This window comes from Lepidochelys kempii, chromosome 3 (genome assembly GCF_965140285.1).
Source record: "Lepidochelys kempii isolate rLepKem1 chromosome 3, rLepKem1.hap1, whole genome shotgun sequence".
NCBI classification, from domain to species: Eukaryota; Metazoa; Chordata; order Testudines; family Cheloniidae; genus Lepidochelys; species Lepidochelys kempii.
This window is the reverse complement of record NC_136382.1, coordinates 78,773,772-78,798,654: the sequence shown is the minus strand read 5'-3', so window position 1 is coordinate 78,798,654 and position 24,883 is coordinate 78,773,772. Positions and strand designations below refer to the sequence as shown.

The window sequence follows — 24,883 nt, the reverse complement described above, 5'->3', positions numbered from 1 at the left end:
ATAGCAGACTAGTATAACCAGATTCTTCAGGGAGTCTCTGATCTGTTAATATTAACCCCAAGCATAAGTCCATTTTCAGCTCTGGGGGAGACACTGGCAAAGATTGACACTGCAGATCTTTCTGAAGTTCAGCTAACTGGCAGCTGTAACTTCTGCCCCAACAAGAATTAGTGGTGTATGTGGAATAGAAAGGGGAACATTTATTCTGAATAAGGATGAGTTTGTATCCCTGCTGAGATAGAATCCAAGGCTTATTTCAGTCTGCTTGGGGACTTCAGAACATCCATCATTCAAGTATGTTAACTAATCCAGTAGTCAACGCTAATCAAATTGACGAGTTTGACATCCAGCTGCAAGAGCTCACTGATACTGTGCCAAAACACGCTATGGTGTTGACTGCAGAGGGTTTCAGTGTGAAAGTTGAGAAAAAGGTTGTGGATAAGAATATGATGTGGAGACATGGAACAGAAGAAACAAACAGTCTCCTGTTCATTGATTTCTGGTCTGAGAATCAAATGATTCTTACAAACACGTTATATCAATATTACAATGTAAGAGAATGCACTTGAGCCCTGTATATCAGCTCAATGGGAATCAAAATGATTATATCATACAGAAAAGAGGGAACAACAATGTTTTTCAATTACTGCAAAACTCTCCAAATTTCCCATATCACCATTTAATTCTTTCATCATTCAAGCTTTACCCTAAGTGCACAAAACAATATTTTTAGCCACTGTGGAATAAACTGAACAACACTGAAAATTGGTACAGAGAATAACTTTGGCAAACCATTAGATACATTGGTGTTGTGTGAGCTAGGGGGAGAGAAGCCAAATAAAGAATAGGAGAGAATAAAGTGAAAGACAATCACTAGGATGAAAATGTGTCAAAAATTGGAACTGTTGCTCTCTATTGAAGCACGTAGAAATATACGAGAGACTGAACAATGGAGAGAATACACAGATAACTTCTACACCAGTGGCTCTCAACTCTGGTCCACCGCTTGTTCAGGGAAAGCCCGTGGCGCGCCGGGCCAGTTTGTTTACCTGCCGCATCCGCAGGTTCGGCCCGTTGCAGCTCCCACTGGCCATGGTTCGCCGCTCCAGGCCAATGGGAGCTGCAAAAAGTGGTGTGGGCCGAGGAACTTGCTGGCAGCCCTTCCTGCAGCCCCCATTGGCCTGGAACGGAGAACCACGGCCAGCAGGAGCTGCAATTATCCGAACCTGAGGACACGGCAGGTAAACAAACTGGTCCACCACTTGTTCAGGGAAAGTCCCCGGTGTGCCGGGCCAGAGTTGAGAACCACTGTTCTACACAAAGATGGACAAGATGACGGACTTAATCAGCTGGGACAAAGTCCCAGCCACATCTGAAAAGGAACTAATACCTCTAAGGAATAAGGTAGTGAATAAAATTAAAGCAGAACCAAGTTTCTGGCTAAGATGGTGTAACATGCTGCTGGGCATACCCAGAGTTGTGAGCCACTGTTACCTCTCTGCCTCAACAAGGGTGAGTTTTGCTGGCAATTAGACTCTGTGTCAACTCCCTGCCACACCAGTCTGTCTTCCTTACCAGCAAACTCCTCAGACAAACTCCAACTGCCAGCCCAAACCTTACCTAGCAGGTAAAAATCAGTGCACTCCAGCCCCTGAGCTCCTCAGAGATATTTCTCTGCATAGCCCCTACCACTGTGTATTCAAAGAAGATGTTAAATTTGCTGCTCTGTTAAAGAATCAGTACATAGTAATTTAGGTTTCAGAGTAGCAGCCGTGTTAGTCTGTATTCGCAAAAAGAAAGAGAGGACTTGTGGCACCTTAGAGACTAACCAATTTATTTGAGCATAAACTTTCGTGAGCTACAGCTCAGTTCATCGGATGCATGAAGTGAGCTGTAGCTCACGAAAGCTTATGCTCAAATAAATTGGTTAGTCTCTAAGGTGCCACAAGTACTCCTTTTCTTTTTACACAGTAATTTATTAATTTAACTGAGGTGACTATGCCTGATACAGCACTGAATTGGTTTAAAGTGAAAGTAAAGCAAGTGTATTTTTAAAAAGAGGATTAAATGATACCAAGTAACAGGGATAAAGGTAGACATGGTTACAAAAATATAAAACTTAAAACACACATTTAAAAGTCTAAAACTTAATCTAGGAAGACACAATCTTTGTTCAAGATGGATTATTTTACCCCCAGTTTTTCCTTTTTCATTTTAGATAAAATTGCTTGGTTTCTTTGTCTCCTAAAGTGGAAGATCAAGGAAGAGTCTCTCTCTGTTCCTCATATCCCCAAAAGGATTGACTTTGTTTTACAAGTCTGGAAGGTCTCCTGGGGATTCAGTCTCCTGTGTCATTCTGGGCTGCAGGAGCTATGTTAATTCTCTGTCTCTTTAGTTCAGGATCAGGATAATCCCCATTGATTTAGCTGAATGGCTTTGTTTACTGCTAATATGTAAATTGGGGTGAACCTACATTCCTTTGTCTAGGACAAAGCTGTTTATCGCCTTTACCTAGGTTAGGCTTTTTGATCTTAAATATATCCTAGTAACATCATACACAGGGAATTCAGAACTTCACATGCAACATTAACACATGCATTTTACAATGCTTTCCGATGATACCTCACAAGGCATATTTTGTACAAATATTGTAGGATGTGAATACAGAGGTGCCTAGGGTCACAGATGGCATGCTTGCTGGAATCATTAAAACAATCTTATGCATGTATCAACATTTTATGCATGATTTGTGAGGTTACATGGAAGATAGAGCAATATCTTGGTAATTAGTGAAAGACTCTGTTCACCTATCTACGAAAATACGTAGCTCTGAATATAGTGTGAATTAGAGAATTCATTTCTCATGCAGACGAAACAAATAATAAAAAAAATAAAAAACCTGTACTGTTTCTATTCATCCTAGAAAAGATAAAGATCAGAGTTTAAGTGATGCCAGAAAAATAGACAGCCTACTAATGAACACTAGATCATATATTTACTGTACTTTAATATTGTAAGGCAGAGACTTGGGATGTGTTTTGTGCACAACAGGGAACCTTTTGACACAGACAAAATATCTTTTGATTCAAACAAATCAATTTAGTGAACTAAAATTTAGTGAACTACTGTATAGTCTCTAGTATGACTGGAATCCAAAAGCCAGAACAATCAAAATCATCACAGGCTGGTTTGACATGGAACTAAGGAGAATGACACTACTTATTGCTTCTGGTGGTTATGATTGTGACATTCGTATTGATGGAAGCAGATTCTGCAATTTATATTATGCTTCCATTTTTACTTATTTGTGAGCAAATAGGATGAATTGACTTACAGGTTCCATTGGTGAAGTACATTGTGGTGTTTTGCATTAGCACACCATTTCTGACCTAACTGAAAATCACTGTATCCACTGGAAGTGATGTCTAGTTGGGATAACCTGTGGTGACAAGATTTATTATGCTTGTGCTCCCATAGTAATGCAGGAGATATTCAGTGACTAATAAAACCAGCTGTCTACACTTTGTGAAATTTGCATTACACTGGAATACAAAAGAGAAGACGGCAATGGAAACATTGCAGCCCATCCCAACAAGCAGGAAAATTGGAAATGAAGACATTAAGAAAATCAAGAAGTTCAGCTTCCTGGTGCATGGAGATGGCAGCTATCACAATGACATCCAGAGGCAGCTGCCAATGGTCTATTCAGTACTCATAAATTAAAGATCATTTGAAGACAACAGTGTGTGTCTCAGAGATCATGAACATAAGAATGGCGAAGCCTCTGAGTTAGCCTATTGCTATGCACATCTACGAAGGCTGGAAATGGGAGGCAGTGTCTTTACTAATGCAATGTTCCTGCTATATACTGAAGTGTTAGAGAGAAAAGACAAATATTGCTGCACAGCAACAGTATGGAATGAAACAGGTGAGAAGGGGGAACTATGGGGACGCTGTATGATGACAAGGGAGAATGCCAAAATAAATAAAGATCAAAGGAAAGGCACAGGATATGGTACGTACACAGCATCAAACAATGTGTTAGTGAGGGCAAGAGTGGAGCAAAAGTGTGCAGTGCCAGAACTGATGCATTGTTCCTCTTTTGTAATTATAACAATATGTACAAAGTGTGCTTTAATTATATCAAATTGTAGTTCTTAACATCTAAAAATTTTAAATGTAATGGGCAACCTCCTAGCCTCAGCTACACTTATGAAACCTTCCCTAATTCTTGAAAGTCGGGTGGGCAGATCAGGGATATGGTGTACATCCTCATTTTCTTGCTTTTTTAAAAAAAATCACAAGGATCTAATTCTTTTAAATGGAGGCCTTTTACATTGTGAAGGGGCCTTAATGTAAATGAGAATTAGGCGCCAAGTGTTTATATTTAAATGCAAAAGGAGAAGCCTATAGGCTCAAAAGATTTCATCACTGGGGAAGTGATATGGTAGTTATTCTTCTGTGTTCTCTGTTTGTCTCTGATCTCACAGGAGTGTTGTCCTTTGTTTTGAAGAGCACAGCATTCTGAATGTTCAAAAGTTACTTTCATCATGCCCCAGATTCATAGATTACACAGTCAGAAATGACCAATAACATAATTTAATCTGACCTCTTTCCTAACATAGGCTAGAGAACCTCACCCAGTAATTCCTGCATCAAGCCCATAACTTCTGTTTGAGATAGGAAGAGAAGAACGATAAACTCAGGAATGCCCACCTCTGTCAGGGAGGTTCACTTCACATGTAATTCACAGTTGAGCATAGTAAGCACTGTTTCCCATGACCTTTCAGTTTACCATGCTGTGCAAGATGAGGAAAGCTTTCTTTTAACAAAAACAAAATATTTTCTGCTGCTACCCCTTTGAAAAATAGCCAGTAGAATAGTGTCATTCATATGTATAGCTGATGGACAACTCTTTATTAGCATGGGGAAAGTGTTTTTTCTTAAGTCATTTCACACTTCAGTTCTCTGAATCAATTCCTTAGTTCCTAAAGAAATCTGAACATGCTAAGGTATGGAAATGCACAGTTAGGACAACCAAAGAATCTTAACTCTGATCTTTAGTGACACCATGCATAATGGCTTCTAAGGCACTACTATTGCTGCCTATCATGTTAACCAATACTGTCTCATTGTTTCTTGGTACTCCCCAATTAGTATGTCTATATCCATCTGTTTTCTCTTGTCTTATATTTAGATTGTTCCTCTTTGTGGCTTGGGCGCTCTTTTTATTCTGTGTTTGTACAGCACCTAGCATAAAGGGTCCCTGGTCCTTAGGATTGCTAGGAGCTATAGTCATACAAATAAGAAATAATAGCTCTACGATTACGACTAAGGTATCTTTGTGATTGTAGCCTCAGATTTAAATTAAACTAATATTTGAAGATAGTACAAGAAAAACATGTAATGTCTCTGCCTCTCATGGTGTCACTACAGGGTAGAGGTCCAGGTGCTTAATTTCTTAAGGAAAACATTTTAAATTATTTTTAATACCTAAAGTAAAAGTCCTAGTCTTTTTAATACCTAAAGTATTATTTTTAATACCTAAAGTAAAAGTAATTTACTTGTAAAATCTCAGATAAATAATTCTATACTCCAAAAGTAAGTGCTCTAATTCTGGCAAGGATATGCTGTATTTTTTATGCATAACATATTGCTTGAATCCCTAATTTCAGTGCGAAACTCAAGCTGGTAACCATTCTAAACACATATGTAATATGCAGTTTTGAACCACTACAATAGAATGCTTCAGTACTTTTTGTAAGTATATGGGGTAATCTCTGATATTTTGTACACTAAGTAGCATACACTCTTCTACCAATAGAAGATAATGTGCTAGAACTAATTAGCTTAATTACAGTTTATCTCTTAAGCAGATCAAGTATGTCGTTATAAATGAACTTTGGGCTGGTAATAGGTTTTCTGAGAAGATTATCAAGAGTTAAAGAAAATTTTTTAAGTGACGCTACATTTAGCCCTTCACTTGATTTTCATGCCACCTAAAACACACTCTGGATTTTCTTCAGGGCTCAAAGAAAAAGTATAAAGGATGAAAGACACCCTTACATGTTATCAGACTGGTCTCCTGGATTCTATGACCTCCATTTTTAAAAAAAAAATCAGAATTGCTGAGGCCTGTAAACCCTTAAGTGAACCAGCCGATTTAGTTTTTGTTGTATCAGCACAAAACTGATCAAACCAGTGCATACGACACTCTCTCCTTTGTAACAGCAGTTTTCATGGTCCATAGAGCACAAATGAAGAAAGGTAGGAAAGGTGTTCCTGCCAAGAATGGAGTTACAGGGAATGAAAAATGAAGTGCTGGGAAAAATAAATTTTACTCTGCCGCCAACTGTGCTGGCTTTTTGTTTCAGGAAACCAAAGATAGTGCAAATTTAATCATTAAAAAGGTAGTTAGAGGTAAAGCTATTGGATTAATAGTTAATGCTGAATTACTGCAATGTTTTCCTTGACAACATTACACCAGCCAGTTTTGACCTGTAAATAAGTAAAAACTTTGTAGCATGAAAATCACTAATGAATTTCAGAAAATTTTCTTCTCTTGCATATCAGAAAGTTATTGCTGGATTATCATCAGCTGCACAATTATTCTTCCTGTAGAACAGCAGGAAATAAGACAAGTTAAGGGTGATGCTTTTTACACTGCCCTAGGTTTTATTAATAGACGCAACACATTAGACAAATACAATTTCATCTGATTTTAAATACCTTATACTCAAATTGGTTTAGAAAGGCAAATGAATTCTTCGCCTCTGCTCATTCTGCCTGCTGTCAAATACAAATTAGAATTTAGGACTCCGCGTGAGAATACTTGGCCTCCATTATATCTGAACACAGTCTCACCTTCTGCAAGTAGTGAGACAACAGCGTCATCAGTATTTGTGTCATTCTTGAAAGATGAAGCTGAGAATTTAGTCCACAAATCCTGACAAAGAAAAGTTTACTTACAGCTGAGAGTCTGAGGCTTTATCACAACAACGTATGTTTAACTATAGCTACATTCACACAGCTGCAATACTGGTGTGGAAACTGTTCATGCAACATTTTGTGATAAAGTTTATTACACATTAGGCTGGAAAGACTTAGCTCATGATGAGATTTGAAACAGACTGATCAGGAGCACTAGGATTCAAACTTACAGCCTCTCATAGCTACCCTGCTCAAGAGCTCCGCACACAATTTAAAACAAAACAAAACAAAACCAGTAACCTTTATTTTCCAATGTCTTTAGGAATAAATATTGTGCTTTTATCTCAACAGTGCTTGGAAAAGGCAACTGAAGTTCCACTGACAGGTTATCCACTCTGTACCTGGCTAGAATAAGCATCAGCACTAATTGATATCCATATTTAATCCCCATCAAAACAAATCTAATACCACCAAGACAGGATTTTCTATATAGTTTCTTCCAATCAGCTCCATCCCATCAGCCATGTTGCTAAAACCATCCAAAAAAAATATTGTACAGCTAAAAATTTATAACGATGTTCAGTATTTCCTCACAAATTAGCTTGTGTAAAAACATTTGAAAGTACCTAGTCTGAGAGAAGCCCTCATCAGGGGTCTTTTTGTAGTGATGGGATTTGAACTCAGCATTGCTTTTATTGCAGTAAATGAATTACCAACAATGCTGGAACATATGTTCTGGGTGAGAACAGCTGAGTCTCTATCGTCTGACCTTGGTCACTAGACATTTGCAGTTATTTCAGGCAAACAGAATTGATGGCATATGTAGTTCATATCAAAGATGTAGAGGAGTCTACTATAGTGATCTGAAAAGCAGTTTGTTGTTAGCAAGCCCGTCAGTTCTTGGAATAATTCTGGCAGTTTTATCTTGAAGCTTCTTCAGTCTCCTAAAACAACATACTTGAGGTGATGGACAATGCAATGTTTTAACAGCTGCTTTCTTCCAAACAACTGAGAGGTTAAAAAGGAATTTTAAAGGTCTAGGATGACAGACTGCAATAAAGGACACAGCAGCTTTTAAAATCACCTGATTCTGGAGGAATACATCAATCAGTTTAGTGGCCTGTATGCTTTACCCCACCACACAGCTGTGTGTACTCCCCTTGCTTTCTTGTAGTCACTCTGCCTGCCATCACACAATGTTTCTGGGAGCTATTGCCAGGATGTAGCCTCCACCCCCTGAATGACAAAGGCAGAGGTCAAATCAGAGCTGTCCAAAATTTGGGGATTTTGATTCTCATCGGATTTCAGTATTTATGAATAAATTTTTGTTCCAGTTTTCTAGGATGCTCTGCTGACATATACATAATAATGGATTTGGTTGCACATTAATGATGCAAAAGCAGTGCTAATATGAGCTCATATCAAGCTTGATCACAGAAACGACATGCAGATTAAAAATGTAAGCAACAGAAGTAAGTTGTGAGATATGGGGTAGGCAGAGTCTGCCAAAATGTATGCATCATGCATTGTGTTTCCTGATTCTAAAATGACACGTCTTCCACAGCTATAGGTTGCCCTGCAGATTTTGGGACATTAGGTGAAAAAAATTACCATCTAGGATTTCCTTCTCAGTTGCAGTTTTTTTTTTTCTGTGAGCACCTATATGTAGACTAATGACTGAAAATAGACTAGGAGGACTTGTGGCACCTTAGAGACTAACCAATTTATTTGAGCATGAGCTTTCGTGAGCTACAGCTCACTTCATCAGATGTTTACCGTGGAAACTGCAGCAGACTTTATATACACACAGAAATCATGAAACAATACCTCCTCCCACCCCACTGTCCTGCTGGTAATAGCTTATCTAAAGTGATCAACAGGTGGGCCATTTCCAGCACAAATCCAGGTTTTCTCACCCTCCACCCCCCCACACAAATTCACTCTCCTGCTGGTGCTAGCCCATCCAAAGTGACAACTCTTTACATAATTTCTTTATTTATTTACATAAATCTTTACATATTTCCTGCAGGAAATAGCCCGACTTGATTATGTAAAGAGTTGTCACTTTGGATGGGCTAGCACCAGCAGGAGAGTGAATTTGTGTGGGGGGGTGGAGGGTGAGAAAACCTGGATTTGTGCTGGAAATGGCCCACCTGTTGATCACTTTAGATAAGCTATTACCAGCAGGACAGTGGGGTGGGAGGAGGTATTGTTTCATGATTTCTGTGTGTATATAAAGTCTGCTGCAGTTTCCACGGTAAACATCTGATGAAGTGAGCTGTAGCTCACGAAAGCTCATGCTCAAATAAATTGGTTAGTCTCTAAGGTGCCACAAGTCCTCCTTTTCTTTTTGCGAATACAGACTAACACGGCTGTTCCTCTGAAACCTGAAAATAGACTGTTTAAATTAACCATCATTAACATTAAAAAGCTCAGTTAAAATAATATTAAAATTGAACCACATAGACCAAAACAAGGAGGTTTAAAGTTACCCACTGTGGGAACTTGTTGATACATAAGCATCCCCTGTGGCAAGCACAGATGCTACATTAGAGTTTATTGTAAGACTCCAGTACAAAGCACAAGTGAGTTAAGAGCGCATCCAAGCCTTACAGACTATACGGCTAGGAGAACTAATAGTAAATCAACTTCCATAAGGCACTGGAGCAGCATAATCAGATATAATTATGTGTCAAACTGACTCAAAACAAAATGTTTTTATTCAGTTCAACAAACCAAAATGTTTAGATTCATGTCCAACCAGCCAAAACCAAAAATATTTCATTTCGATTTTACCAACAGAACACTGAAAATTTTTGGCAAAACTCAAAATTTTCTCAATGAAAATTTTAATTGTGCAGACACTAGATTTTCCATAATTTTTTTTTTTACTGCTGTTGAGGAGGGTCTGAATAGGTATTAAATACACTATTTTACATCAATACATGTCTCATTATATATGATAAATGCAATCAAATCTCAGGCTCCTAAGTACCTGGGGTCATAAAGGAATTTTATAGCTAAATTAAGTATTGCATAAGTGGTTTGGAACATTATTTCTTCTCCTTCTCCCCCGCTCTCTGCCATATTCCTCTGAAGCACCCTTCAAGTGTCAGAATTAGGGTATCAGACTTGTGAAACCAATGGTATGATCCAATATGGTAAATCATATGTTTCATGAATATGTCATGTACTGATATATGGTATGCCAGTACTCAAAACACTGATTGTATTGATGATTCTATAGTATTTTCAGACATGCCAAGAAGAATAGACATTTCTTGCAGGGAACTGCTATAATGCTGTTTCTGTTGTTAAGCTGTCAGTCAATGTATGTCAACCGGATGTCAAAAAGTCATTTTGCTATTGATCTGGCATCACACTGATGGCAAACGAAATTACTGACTGACAGTCTGAGTGGCTAGCAAGTTAAATTTAAATTGATACATTTGTTAGCTTAACTGCCAAAACAATTCAAGCTCTTCTGGGAGTTACTGACTCATTCTTCTGAGCAGATTTCAAAAGATAATGAATGGTTTTTTTTTCCCCCACCAGACTGATTCTGTTCCTCATTTTATTTTTTAATTTGTCCATGTTAAAATTAGATGAATAATTCCTCAAGGTACATATATCCTTATTCAGTAATTGCTTGTTGAATAACTGCTTTAAAATGATTGCATTCCAGAATAATGAAATGTGTAGCAAACAATTGTAATAAAAGTAAATGCCATCATTACCCACTATAAAACATTACAAACTGTATTGCTCAAAGTAATCTTTTAGGACTACAAGTTATTACAAAAATCATTTGAAGGAATAGGACAGCTAACAGTTTCTTCTACAAATTGCACTTTGCTACTAATGTTTCTTTAGTTTCCATCTATTATGACACAATTAAATAACATAGCTATGTTAATAACTCTGTAATTTCATCTTGATCTGTGAGGGATGTTCAACCCAAAAAGCGTTATTCTGGGTGATATTGTCACACGTGCACCACAAGCAAACCAGCCTTACTACTTGGAAACAGGAGTAAAGAATTGGGTTTTGAATGCTGAATATTATGCTTGTGAAAGGTGTTGGAGGGCAGTACTGAAAAGCAAAGTTCTCTATGTAGCCAAAGAAGAGGAACTGTACAGATGCCAACAGTGCAAACATCTTTCACTGTCATGGGTGACAGTGAAGCCATTTTCTGTATGAAGCACTTTCTGGATACTCCATATTGAGTATCTGTCGTCTGATGAGAATGCTAAAAATGGTGCTAATTCACATATTTTTTTTTCCTGATGTAAACAGAAGTCAAAAACTCCTGTACTGTCTTATTGAATTGTCTCGTTAGACTGACCTCCTACTTGATAGGACAACTCCCATCTTTTCATGTGCTGTGTATTTAGTCTGAAAAAGAGAAGAATGAGGGGGGATTTGATAGCTGCTTTCAACTACCTGAAAGGGGATTCCAAAGAGGATGGATCTAAACTGTTCTCAGTGGTAGCGGATGACAGAACAAGGAGTAATGGTCTCAAGTTGCAGTGGAGGAGGTTTAGGTTGAATGATAGGAAAAACTTTTTCACTAGGAGGGTAGTGAAGCACTGGAATGGGTTACCTCGGGAGGTGGTGGAATCCCCTTCCTTAGAGGTTTTCAAGATCAGGCTTGACAAAGCCTTGGCTGGGTGATTTACTTGGGGATTCGTCCTGCTTTGAACAGGGGGTTAGACTAGATGACATCCTGAGGTCCCTTCCCACCCTGATATTCTATGATTCTATACCTGCTACTGTATTTTCCACTCAATGCATCTGATGAAGTTGGTTCTAGCCCACAGCAGTTTATGCCCAAATAAATTTGTTAGTCTCTAAGATGACTCCTCGTTGTTTTTACCTGTACTGAGACACCACTAACTCATTTCACAACAGCCATTGAACAGTTGCTAGATGTTAACTATTGTATGTCACAAATTATGTGGATCATTTTTTTAATCACTAACTCTAAGGTCCCTGACTCTAAAAAACAATTTCCAATTTCTTAAGCCACCCAGCTGCCATAAACAAGCACGTAATATATAATTTTAAAACTAGCAAATGTCTAGGCATTCAAGAGAAATAATCATTTAAGCTTTATATTTACATTTACCTTGTGCTTTATATGTCACTGTCACTTTTGGACAAATAATACTTGATGGCATATCAAGTTTCCTTAACCAGATGGTTAAAAACATGAAAAATAACTAGTGAACTCAACATATCCACTATTTCTAAAATATTACTTCAAAATACCACCCCCCCACACACAAAGTTAATATTAACTGTGCAAGGTCACAGAGGCCATGGGAAAATTTAAGTCTTATACCTTCTGCGCCTTACAGGAAGTTTACAAAAATAATTGCTTCACTTTCCCATTTGTTCAGTACTTTTCAGATATTCAGTTGTCAAACTACCACCACTGTTTTAGAAATATGAAATGTAACTTGCCTAACATTCAGTAAAATTTTAATTTGTAAGAATCACAGCAAACATTTTTAAACCTGGTGCCCTCAAGTTAATTACCTAAATCCACACTTAAGTACCCAAATAAATGTGGCCTGATTTTCTGAGCACTGAAGTCAATGGGATATGCAGAAGCCACTGAAAAGTTGGTTATTATTTAGGTGTCTATTTATGGATTTAAATACCAAGCTTTAGGTATCCAAGTTTGAACATTTGGTGTAGGATTTTTGTTTTGTTTTTAAGATTGAGGAGAACAAAGATTGAAATCACAAGATCTCATTTTATAAATAGCCTAACAAAGAAGCAACTTAATAAATATCTACTATATGTTATAAAATAACTGTTCTGGACTTACACCTTACATAGAAAGGATAGATCTCTCTCCCAAATCCTTAGTGGGAAAGACTCATGCAGAGAAATGATTTAGCTTTTCTGCAATGTTTTTGCCCCCAACTTATGCTCTACTATTCAGGATAACCCCTCAAATGACACCTGGTTGGCTAAAAAAAAATCTCTCAAATTTGCAATTTCATTGTACATTTTTGTTAGAGCAATAGTGGTAAAAAAAAACCAAACAAACCCAAAACAAACCAATAAAAACAAACAATTTTTCTTTCCCTCCTCAAGAAACAAATTTTTGGATCATATTTTCATTAAAACTCAAAAATAATAAAATTTCAACCAGCTCTTGTTTAGGGATATTTATGCCTGCCTCCCTGATGCTGGTAAAGTTAGTTTAAGTAGCCTCTTTTCTGAGTCTAAGGGTTTAAATTTTCTCACTTTTGGCTTTAGGATCCTCATTGATTTGAAATGATCCTTTCTGAACTTTATTGTGTTTAAGAGCTAGTTTTCGTTAGGAGCCCTCCTTCTTGAGGATATTCAGCTTAATTATATTGCAGTCACTGTTACCTGTTGGCACAACTATTTCTACTTCTTGAACCAACTGCTGTGAGTTATGCAGTGCTAAGCTGAGACTGCAGTTCCCAGATTGAATAGCTCAGCTGAGTGCTGGAGAGATCAGCATGAGGAAGTATGAAGAAATGCTCTCTCTTGTGTGTTCTAGAACTAGCCGATCCAAGAAGCACCTGCTTAAGCTGTGAAGAAATTTCTTCTCTAAAGCTTTGTGACATTTTGTACATTTGTGACATTTCTATAAAATGGGGATAATGATACTGGCCTCTTTTGTAAAGTGCTCTGACATCTAATGATGAAAAAGATCCATATAAAAGGTTGGCATTATAATTATTATTATTTAATCATTTTATTTGTGGGAAACTGAAGCAGCCACTATTATTGTTTCATTTCATAGTTAGCTACTTCTTTGATCTGCCTCAGCATTGTGCATTCCATATCCTTTTCCTGATCAGTATGCTAGTAATTTACCCCTACTAATTTGTATTCTTCTTATTCCATTCTACCGTATATCTATTTATTAGATTCTATGGAATCTTCTTGGTTTTGTGTTATTTTCAACCCAAATCTGTCCTCTCTGTATAGTTTATAGACAGGTATTATCTTGTCAGTCCAACATGAATTTTAAACCTCAAAATAGATTAGTCTGAAAAAACAGTCAAAATACCAAATAAACAGTAACAATATTAAACATCATATTGACAAGAACCACAACATCACTTCTTTGCATTATATTATTGTTCTTCACTGGCTTGAACATTACAGTAACCTGAAAAGATAAGGAATAACGTTCTAGTAACTTTACCAATTTGTTTTTCATGCTATACAAGGGAGGGAGAGGAGTTATTTAAGTTAAGCACCAATGTGGACACAAGAAAAATGGATATAAACTGGCCATCAACAAGTTTAGGCTCGAAATTAGATGAAGGTTTCTAACCATCAGAGGAGTGAAGGTCTGGAACAGCCTTCCAAGAGGAACAGTTGGGGGGCAAAATATGCAACTGGCTTCAAGAATGAGTTTGATAAGTTTATGGAGGTGATGGTATGATGGGACTGCCTATGATAGCATGTGGCCCATCGGTGACTGCGAGTAGCAAAAATCCCCAATGGCTGGAAATGGGACACTAGATGGGGATGTCTCAGAGTTATTACAGAGAATTCCTTCCCAGGTATCTGCCTGATGGGTCTTGTCCACATGCTTGGGTTCTAATTCATCAACATATTTAGGGTCAGGAGGGAATTTTCCCCTGGATCAGATTGGCAGAGACACTGGGTGGTTTTCACCTTCCTCTGCAGCATGGGGTCACTTGCAGGTTTAACTTGCAGGTTTAACTTAGTGAAAACTGAATTCTCTGGAACTTGAAGTCTTTAAACCATGATTTAAGGACTCAGTAACACAGCCAGAGGTTAGGGGTCTATTTCAGGAGTGAGTGGGTAAAGTTATGTGACCTGCAATGTGCAGGAAGTCAGACTAGATGATCACAATGGTCCTTTCTGACCTTAAAGTCTATGAGTCTGACCCTATTGGCAACCAGTTTACAGAGGCCTATTCAGCATGCTTGTTTGCTTATGCCAGTCCCATATAGAGTCAAGTAGATCCCTTTAAAATTTAGGGCAAATCCTATTCTTACCTCTAGGGGTGAGTAGGCCACCCTGAAGCAATAACCAGTTTGCTGCATTGTGGGAGGCATTGTGGGAGGCATAACTGGATGAAGTCATAGAAGTGTGCACTCCTGTGTGGCATAGAGCCCAGCTGTATAGCAATTCCCCACGTGGCAATACACACTTGGGCTTTATTCACACTGGGAAAGTGAGCTGTGTTAGAAAACGTATTAACTAACAATCACAACCAGCTAATCCATTGTAAAGCAGGACTGTCTGCATTTACACTAGGTGTGTAACATTGATTTAATTATAACGTGTTAATGTTTTCCGACATAACACATTTCCCCAGTGTAGCCAAAGCCCCAAGTTGGGCCAGGATAATAGGATCTACCACTATATTATTTCTCAGGTCTTCCCCCTTCCCTTGCAGAGGAAATATTCTAGGAGTAGCAGCTCCTTTGCCAGCCTCAGCTTTGGAAAGAGGATTTCTTCACACTTCCTCATGCTGATCTCTCCAGCACCCAGCTGAGTTATTCAACCTGGGAACTGTATTTGTCCTACAGTGCAGGTTATTTCAAAAAGTCTTTATATTACTATTATTAATAATGTATCCCTTGGACTACAGTAAGATTCTGTGACTGCAGGACAAGATAGACAGGTATCATTGCATTTGGACTGTATTTTCAGACTACATAAACATCAACACTGATAGGCAGGACTACAGCATATCAATAGATCACCTTGAATGATCTTTGTAATGGCTTGGTATGCTCCTCCCACCCAAGATTACATCTCTCCCCCATTCTTTACTAAAAAGTCTGAGATGACAAGACAATCTCTAATGAAGGGTATACTTACAAAATACAGTGATTTCAAACTCCTTCTTTATTCTATAGAAAAAAATACTTATGCCAGCCTAAGGTAACTAAGTTTCTCTCTTTGAAAACAAGTTTTCATAATTCTCTTTGATCTTTCTCTAGAATTTTCCATCTCTCTCTTCCTATTGGTTAGTGAAAAAATGAGGTTTACTTGGTCTCGCTACTTCAGTCCTGAGTGCTTGTCTTAAAAAGCTCTGCTGAGAATTCATTAAAACATGCCCATTGTGCCTCGGCAATCTGAATCTGATTTTGTGACCTTTGTGTCTTGTTTTAAAAATTTCAGTCTGTTTTAAATCACTAGCTTTGGGGTTTTTTGCTTTTGCCTGCACCAAAACACTCCCTATTGACCTCAGCTGCTTCAACCCTCACCCACGTGTTGTATGATTAATGTCTAAAATAGAGATATAATGAGCTGGTCAAAGCAAATGCTTAATGTTTGTCTCCTTTATTATTTTTTTTCTTTTGAGTCTTTTTTGATATATATGAATCTGCATCAAATGGAAAGCCAACAAGAGGCTTATGGCAATCTTATTTTCTCCCCTTTAAACAGGTTTTATCTACACAATTCCAAATACTATAGCCATACCACAGAACCATTTTCTCCCTCCTCTCTCCTTGGAGTGCAGAGCAATCCACTTACTCAAAGCATCAAGAGATAGAGAAGGAACTAATATGAGCTCATGCATAAATTTACTCTTCTTTGGGATCGACTTGCTGACCCTTCTGTGAAGACAATGATTAAGCTATTTCTTCCTGTCTACACAATTGTGCCAGACAGATTCAAAGAGTATATTCTAGTCTGCTTTATTATTTTTTCTTTCATTAATATTAATATGTATTGCTGAGGAGAGCAACAAGAAAGCTAGCAAGTCATATTAATTAATGCATGTAAGATAAGGCAAACTGCATATACCCTAAACCCCAGCTACAAAGCTTTTTATTACTAAGCTAGATTTAACTGATGGCTCTCCATCTCATTGAAACCATCACTAGAAATTGCTTCCCTCTCTCCCCACCCCCAACAATGACTGCTGTATCCCACTATTAAGATTAATTAATTCCTATGGTTCATCGAAACCACACTCAAACAGACACTTAAGCCATCTTCCAAAATAGAGGTGACCTCTAAGGCTAGTCAAAAACTTAGTTTGTGGGTAGAAAGGTTTTGATGGGTACTGTTTGATGAACATAAATGTATCTGTGTACAGAAGCACCCAAGGAACTGGCAAAGAGAAGCAGCCCAAAGAAAGCAAAGAAGACAGCTGGAAAAGTACTGGGAGTGTGGCCCTGAGAAAAAGCCTAGAGAGAAAACTTTTGGCCAGAGTGCTGACTTGAAAGAGGTTTTGAACTGCTACCTGTGGTTTGATTCCAACTGTGCGCTATGAAACATGATTTTGTGTACATTCTTTGTAATTGAATAGGATTGCATCAGAGAAATCCCTGAGTCCATGACCATTTTCTCTTCCTAATGGAAACAATCTGCAAGAGCCAAAATATTGGCTAATTGGAAAATGCAGTATAGGGAAATACATAATTTATAATAAGAAAAGGAATACTTGTGGCACCTTAGAGACTAACCAATTTATTTGAGCATAAGCTTTCGTGAGCACTGTTAGGATATAGATATTCAGGCCTGTCTGTAAAGGCCTATACTCTAAGAATTTAGGTGTATTCTTATCACTTGGCTAGTGATAGAGGTATAAAAGAAAGAATCAAAACCACTGTCTGCTGGTGTAAGGGCCTTCTCTTACTGTGACAGTCTGAGGCCCTGTTCTTAGGCTAAGGCCTTTGGCTAAGCAGCAGAGGCAGCCATAAGCTGGGAAGCGAACGGTCACATCCTCACATTCCAAACTAGTCACATTGAAATAAGGTGCTATTGGGCTGTTAGGCACTATCAGGACAGGATTGTATTCCTATCACCTCCAGAGAAAGGGAAGTGCCTAGAAAATGTAAAAGGAAACTTAGTTTGATAGCATCCTGTCTGGCAAGAACTCACTTATCAATAGCTGGGATGTGAAATCCTCACTTCTGTATTGTTTTGTCATTATAGTTCCCACTTTGCTGTTGTTTGTCTGTATAATCTCTGTCTGGTTCTGTGATTGTTCCTGTCTGCTGTATAATTAATTGTGCTGGGTGTAAACTAATTGAGGTGGTGGGATATAATTGGTTACATAATCATGTTACAATATGTTAGAATTGGTTAGTTAAATTTCAGGAAAATGATTGGTTAAGGTATAGCTAAGCAGAACTCAAGTTTTACTATATAATCTGTAGTCAATGAGGAAGTGACGGGGTGGGGGTGGGGGTGGGGGTGGGTGTGTGAGATGGGAACAGGGAATGGGGGTAAGAAAATTGGAATCATGTTTTGCTAAAGGGGGAGATGGGAACAGGGAATGGGAGTAAGGAAGTTGGAATCATGTTTGGCTAAGGGCAGGAATGGGATCAGGGACACAGGTGTAAGGCTCTGTGGTGTCAGAGCTGGGAAGGAGGATACTAAGGAAGGAAACTGGAATCATGCTTGCTGGAAGTTCACCCCAATAAACATCGAATTGTTTGCACCTTTGGACTTCGGGTATTGTTGCTCTCTGTTCATGCGAGAAGGACCAGGGAAGTAAGTGGGTGAAGGAATAAGCCCCCTAACAAGCACCCAATGGAGTGAGCTGTAGCTCACAAAAGCTTATGCTCAAATAAATTGGTTAGTCTCTAAGGTGCCACAAGTCCTCCTTTTCTTTTTGCGATTACAGACTAACATGCTACTCTGAAACCTATCATTTATAATGTAACAGAAGTGATGTCACACTTATTAATAAAAATAAAAAACAACAAATGAAGACAGACACACACACGAGAGGATAGTTGAATGCAGGGGAATCAGAAAAACATAAAAGCATTGTCTTCTCTTACTGAGCTTCAACCGGCCCTTCAGATGGAGGTTCTAGATGAACTTCGGGGAATTCCATTCAACCAGACACACATAGGATCCACCACTGGTGAAAATCATGAGCCAACTACCAGTAGAATTATCCTCCCTTAAGGGCTACTGTTGTCCCTCATCCTGTCACAGAAACTTTTCCTCCTGCTGCACAAAGGCAGTGTCTGCATTCAGGGGAGCACAAAATATAATGTGTAATCCACCCCAGAGAAGGTAGAGAAGAAGTGAGGATATGACAAAAAGGGAGAGACAAGAGAGAGGGCAGTAAGGGCCTTATTCCTGTGTCCTTGGGATGGATTGTGACACCTGCTCTTATGGACAATTGCTTTCTCCTTTAGGAAGCAAGTTAGGTGAAGCACAATGATAGCATAGGCCAGAGAGCTACAAAATGCTTTGGAGAACTGATGCCAGCTCATCTTCTCAATGGCTGCATGGTCTCTTCACCAGCACAGCAGTGCTTATAGGCTCACCTCTAATTCCAGAAAACTGCCAGCCCTACAGGAGTACAGCTCCTCCAGACAGGCCAGCGTACCACATATTACAAAATGCTCATATATATTCATACAAAATATATGAAAGCTAATGCTGTCATACGCCTATAGTATCAGAAGTTTCTAAAATTAAGTAGCAAGTGTTTAAAAAGATGAAATGTTCTTAAGATTTTTAAAAAGTAACAACAAAAGGGCTTGATAGAGGCAGTGAGCTTAAAACAGGAAGTCAGCATTACTACTGAAGATGCACACTTTCAGTCAAAAACCAAAGTACATTTCCCAGTCCTACTCCTTATAGACAGACTTTATAAATTGCCCCTTAGGGGCCTTGTCATTGGAAAAAAGGAGATTCCTCCACCAAGACGGAGTTAATCAGACAGGTTCTATGTAAATTAAAACACATTCACAAAGTCACAGTCCACACAGTTAGAAAATTCTTCTAAACACAGATTTGCAAGATCCTAGCTTGAGAATTAAAATTAGGTAGACAAAATGGATTTGACAGGAGTAATCCTCCCTGCTCTGCAGCTTCCCCTAACCCTTAGTTTATGAAAGGTCTCAGGAGTTGGGAGATAGAGCTGCTGGTTTCTGAAAGAGCATGCCAAGCCTTGTGGTAGGAAGGGCTTGGGGGCCCACAGCAAGTCTAGGACTCACTACAGGGTTAATTCACTTACCACAGTGGATCTTCCCAACTGCACATTCTAAGCAGCTTGGGAATGAGGCTCCACTCATGTATACATCAGGTTATAGGAAGGTAGGGAGTGAAATGGCCCCCTAACAGGCTGCTCCTCCAATTCACCTTGTGTATCCATTACTTCTTCTGCAAACCTGATACAGTATTCAAGAATGGATCCCATTTCTTGTGCACCTACTAAGGTCTGAATAACTAGGCTCCCTCTTCTGTGGCTCTCAGAGTTGGGGAAGAATCCAAGTCATCAGCAGAAAGCAGGGAGGATGGGAATGGTTCTCTCCCCAAATCCTTGTGAGGACTATTTCAGAAATGAAAGAAATTACTAGACTCACACAGCAGATCAGGGGCAGGAGCTGGGAACAGAACCCACGTCTCCTGAGCAGGGCTAGCTGGAAAACAAGAATTCTGTTTTGCAAAGAATTTAGAATTTTGTTTTTGTTTCAGTGTGTAAAGAAAACAAGACCTTTCAAAAATGTTATTGAGGGGAAAGACGAGACAGCGCATGAGCACGTACAAGCCACCCTAGAACAGCAAATGACCCAGTGGTCAGGACACTCACATGGTAAATAGGAGCCTAAGTTCAAGTCCCTGCTCTACTTGATTCACCACAATGACTTGAACTGGGGTCTCTTACAGCCTAGGCAAGGGCTCTAACCATTGGCTACAGAGTCACTGTCTTAGACAGTCTCTCAATCTCTCCTACTGGAGCTGTTCCTCTTTGTAAAAGTAAATATATAGTGGGACAGAGAACAACTGGCTCTTTAGCACAGAGGTTAGGACACCTACCAGGTAGAGCAGATACTGGTACCATCTCCCGGTAAGTGCCCTAACACCACCCTGCTATGAAATATTCTTGGCAGGTGTCTCTCTCTGATCAGAAACTCAAACCTGAATCTGAGAAACATTCTTGACAAAAGTTTAATCAAAACTGATAGGTTTCTGGGGAAAGTTTTAGTTTCAACAAACCATTGTTTTCCAGTAGAAAAAAAATGGAAAAATTCCTGACCAACTCTACTCTCAAGTCCTAATCTAGTACTCCATCTACTGCTTCTCAACATGTCTGGCTTTCCTGTCATTTCATTCTTAACAAAGAATTTCCTGGAATTTGATTTTTTTTTAAAATAACAGCTACAGCCTTCTTGTAAGGATTTTTAATCGTTAAGCTCCTGACAGAATCTTAGTCCTGCCATGAGTGCAGGGTAGTGGACTAGATGACTTTTCAAAGTCCCTTCCAGTCCTATGATTCTATGATATTCGCTCTCAACCTTAACTTTGCCTTATCAATGTTTTATCAATAAAGCATAAAGATTCATAGGATGCTACAATACCCATTTGGCCATGAAGGAAAAGATGAATGGGCTGCAGAGCTGTAGTGCAGTCAATTAAGCCCAACTTTAGTGAAAAAGGATTCCTGTGTGCTCATTTGCACATTTGTTAACTCAAGACCATGTGCCTGTTAAACTCAGCATGAGAAGTGAGCATTATTAAGCTGCCCATGTTTACATTTCATTGTTGTCACACATGAGACTAGTTAGGAAGAGAGAAAGGGAAAATATTACAGAAACAGACTGGATTTGGCAAGAGGATAAAGAGAGTGAAACTGACAGAGACAGAGAAACAAACCATAGGCCTTAGGAGACCATGAACCTCAGTAAAATGATATTGATTAACATCAACTGAGGATTTGGCCTTATAAGAAAAACAGAACAACTAAAAACTTACAATTACAACTTTGTTTCTTAAAGATACCACAAATTATTGGAATTAACCTATCCCTTAGACTGGCACATTTAAAGCATTATTAGCATTTATTATTAATTATTAATTATTATTATTATTATTATTATTAAAGAAAGCTTTCTCAGTCCCATTTTAGTTGTTCCCACAGCTCTAGTAAATTGTAGTTCATGAGAAAGAAAGACAGTAGCCACTGAGGCTGTTTGAAAACTATGTTTCTAATATAACTACAGACCACCACACTGCTTCAAATGCCAGTTGTTAATGGAAGGGAGTGTCTAGAAATCCAACATTGTCTTAAATATATATGATGTTCTGTGACTGCCTGAAAATGATCTGACAGTGTCATCTTGATTAGCTAAGAGATGGAGTTACAGTGAGACAGAAGCTAGGCATGCCAGGTTGCTAGCACCAAGCTCTGTGGAACTATAGATGAAGGCGGAAAGAAGGCAGTTTGGTGGCTATTTGTTCTATCACATCAAGAAGATTCACTTTAAATAGTTTCCAAGGTAACTAGCTCTGAGCCGGGAATCTATAAATAGGGGCACAAATAGGTTTCTAACTCCAAGACAGAAGACCATCAATGACATTATTCTAGGGAAATAAATAAATAAAAACGTGAAGACACACGAATGAAATAATACGAACAAATAAAGGAGATAACAGGATGGAACTTGAGCATTACATTTAAACACAAATGACAGCCACACATCTGTGATATCTAGAAAAATGGGATTCACTTTACATAGCTGTACAAATTATAAGAGAGAGCATGGGTTAATACTACCTCGATGCTTATAACTGAATATCATTTAACAGTGTAAATTCTAGATATTTTCATAATGAATAAATAATATATTTTGATTTTTCAAATAAAGGATTAGAAAATGATTGGATAATACTATACACTCACATATAAACAATTTCAAAATATTTAGAACAGGAAGCTGCTGTGAAACATTTGCAAACAGGAATACTTATATTTCAATTATTTGTACAAGAATATAACAGATGGTTTGTTTTGTTTCAACTCTGATGTTGCTTTTTACATATAGTATATTACAATAATTGAGTAGGAGAAAAGATATTTCTATTCATCATGTATCATAAATGAAGGATTTATAAATAGTATCTTAAGGTGATACAATATCTGGTCATTTTAAAGAATTAAAATGTACACTGTATAGATCTGCATCTTTTAAGTTCTAATATGCAGTGCTGCCCATATTAATTTCTGTTGCTTATTTGTTTTCAATTAATCTTAAGTACAAATGGCCATAAGCAAGAAGATTGATATTAAAACATACCTTTTGGATACAGGATTTATTCAGGAATACAGAGATTCCTAAACTACCAGCAGGAGAGTGGGGTGGGAGGAGGTATTGTTTCATGGTCTCTGTGTATATAATGTCTTCTGCAGTTTCCACAGTATGCATCCGATGAAGTGAGCTGTAGCTCACGAAAGCTCATGCTCAAATAAATTGGTTAGTCTCTAAGGTGCCACAAGTACTCCTTTTCTTTTTGCTAAAGTAAATGTTTCAACTGATTGTTTTGCTCTTTATTTACTGTTTTTATAGCCAATTTTACTGATTATTTACTCTTGGTTGTTAAAAATACCATGAAATCACCTGCTAGATTCAAGATATTGCTTGCATATATTTTCATAAAACTCTTCAGTTCTTTTATAATAGTAAATTTATTCCCTCCCTCAATTAAAAAAAGTCCTTCACTACCTATACATTATGCATTTGTTCTGGAGATACTAAATGCTATTTGCTACATGCTAAACTAAAACTTTTGGTTTACTGGAGATCTGAAAAGGAAGTAATAATTATGGCACTAAAGACACATGTAGAGATGTTCGGGCTCAAGCTGAGGCACAGGCTCTGAAGCCTAGGGATGGGGTCTGGGGAGGCTTTAGAGCCCAAGCCTTAATGTCTATTCAGCTATTTTTAGTATCTTAGTGAAAGCTTGAGTCTGTATACCTGAGTTCTGACACTTGCTGCCATGAGTTTCTGCTTGCCATGTACGCATGCCCTTAGAGAAGTGGTCCCCAAATTGCTAGGGGGGCACGGAGGAATGTTCGGGAGGCAGGGGGTGTGCGGTGGGGCCCAGACCAGATCTCATGGGGGGTGGGGAGGGCGCTCCACCCAGCCCTGCTCTGCACCCAGACCAACTCTGGCCCCAGACGCTGATCCGCTGTACCCCCTGCTCAACCCCCAGCCCAGTTCTGGCCCCAGTCACAGCTCCATTCCGCTCCCAGCCCAACTTCACCCCTGTTCCATCCCCAGCTCTGCTCTGCCCTGAGCCCCAGCTCCACTCCACCCCCAGCCCAACTCTGCCCTTATTTCCCTCCGCCCCCAGGCCAGCTCGGCCTCTAGCCCCAGCTCCTCCCCCATCCCGTGTTCTGCCCGAGCTCTGCCTTCAGACCAAGCTACTCTGCTGAGGAAGCCTTGGCTATGCAATAATGGAGTGGGGGCTGTCATAAATATAAAGGGAAGGGTAAACACCTTTAAAATCCCTCCTGCCAGAGGAAAAATCCTTTCACCTGTAAAGGATTAAGAAGCTAGGATAACCTCGCTGGCACCTGACCAAAATGACCAATGAGGAGACAAGATACTTTCAAAAGCTAAAAGAAAAGGAGTACCTGTGGCACCTTAGAGACTAACCAATTTATTTGAGCATAAGCTTTCGTGAGCTACAGCTGATGCATCCGATGAAGTGAGCAGTAGCTCACGAAAGCTTACGCTCAAATAAATTGGTTAGTCTCTAAGGTGCCACAAGTACTCCTTTTCTTTTTGCGAATACGGACTAACACGGCTGCTACTCTGAAACCTTTCAAAAGCTGGGAGAAGGGAGAAAAACAAAGGGTCTGTGTCTGTCTGTGTGATCCTTTTGCCGGGGACAGAACAGGAATGGAGTCTTAGAATTTAGTAAGTAATCTAGCTAGATATGTGTTAGATTATGATTTCTTTAAATGACTGAATAGAATGGATATTCCTGTCTGTGTGTCTTTTTGTAACTTAAGGTTTTGCCTAGAAGGATTCTTTATGTTTTGAATCTAATTACCCTAGAAGGTATTTACCATCCTGATTTTACAGAGGTTTTTTTCTTTTACTATTTCTCCTATTAAAATTCTTCTTTTGTAAGAACTGATTTTTTTTTTTCAGTGTTCTTAGGATCCAAGGGTTTTGGGTCTGTGGTCACCTATACAAATTGGTGAGGC

The 24,883-nt window shown here is 38.7% G+C and overlaps 1 protein-coding gene across 5 annotated transcripts in view; it reads right to left on the bottom strand.

The window, feature by feature from the left end:
- The window catches only part of GRIK2 (glutamate ionotropic receptor kainate type subunit 2), a 612,718-nt gene that overhangs the window by 45,156 nt on the left and 542,679 nt on the right, over nt 1–24,883 (bottom strand). The window lies entirely within an intron of this gene.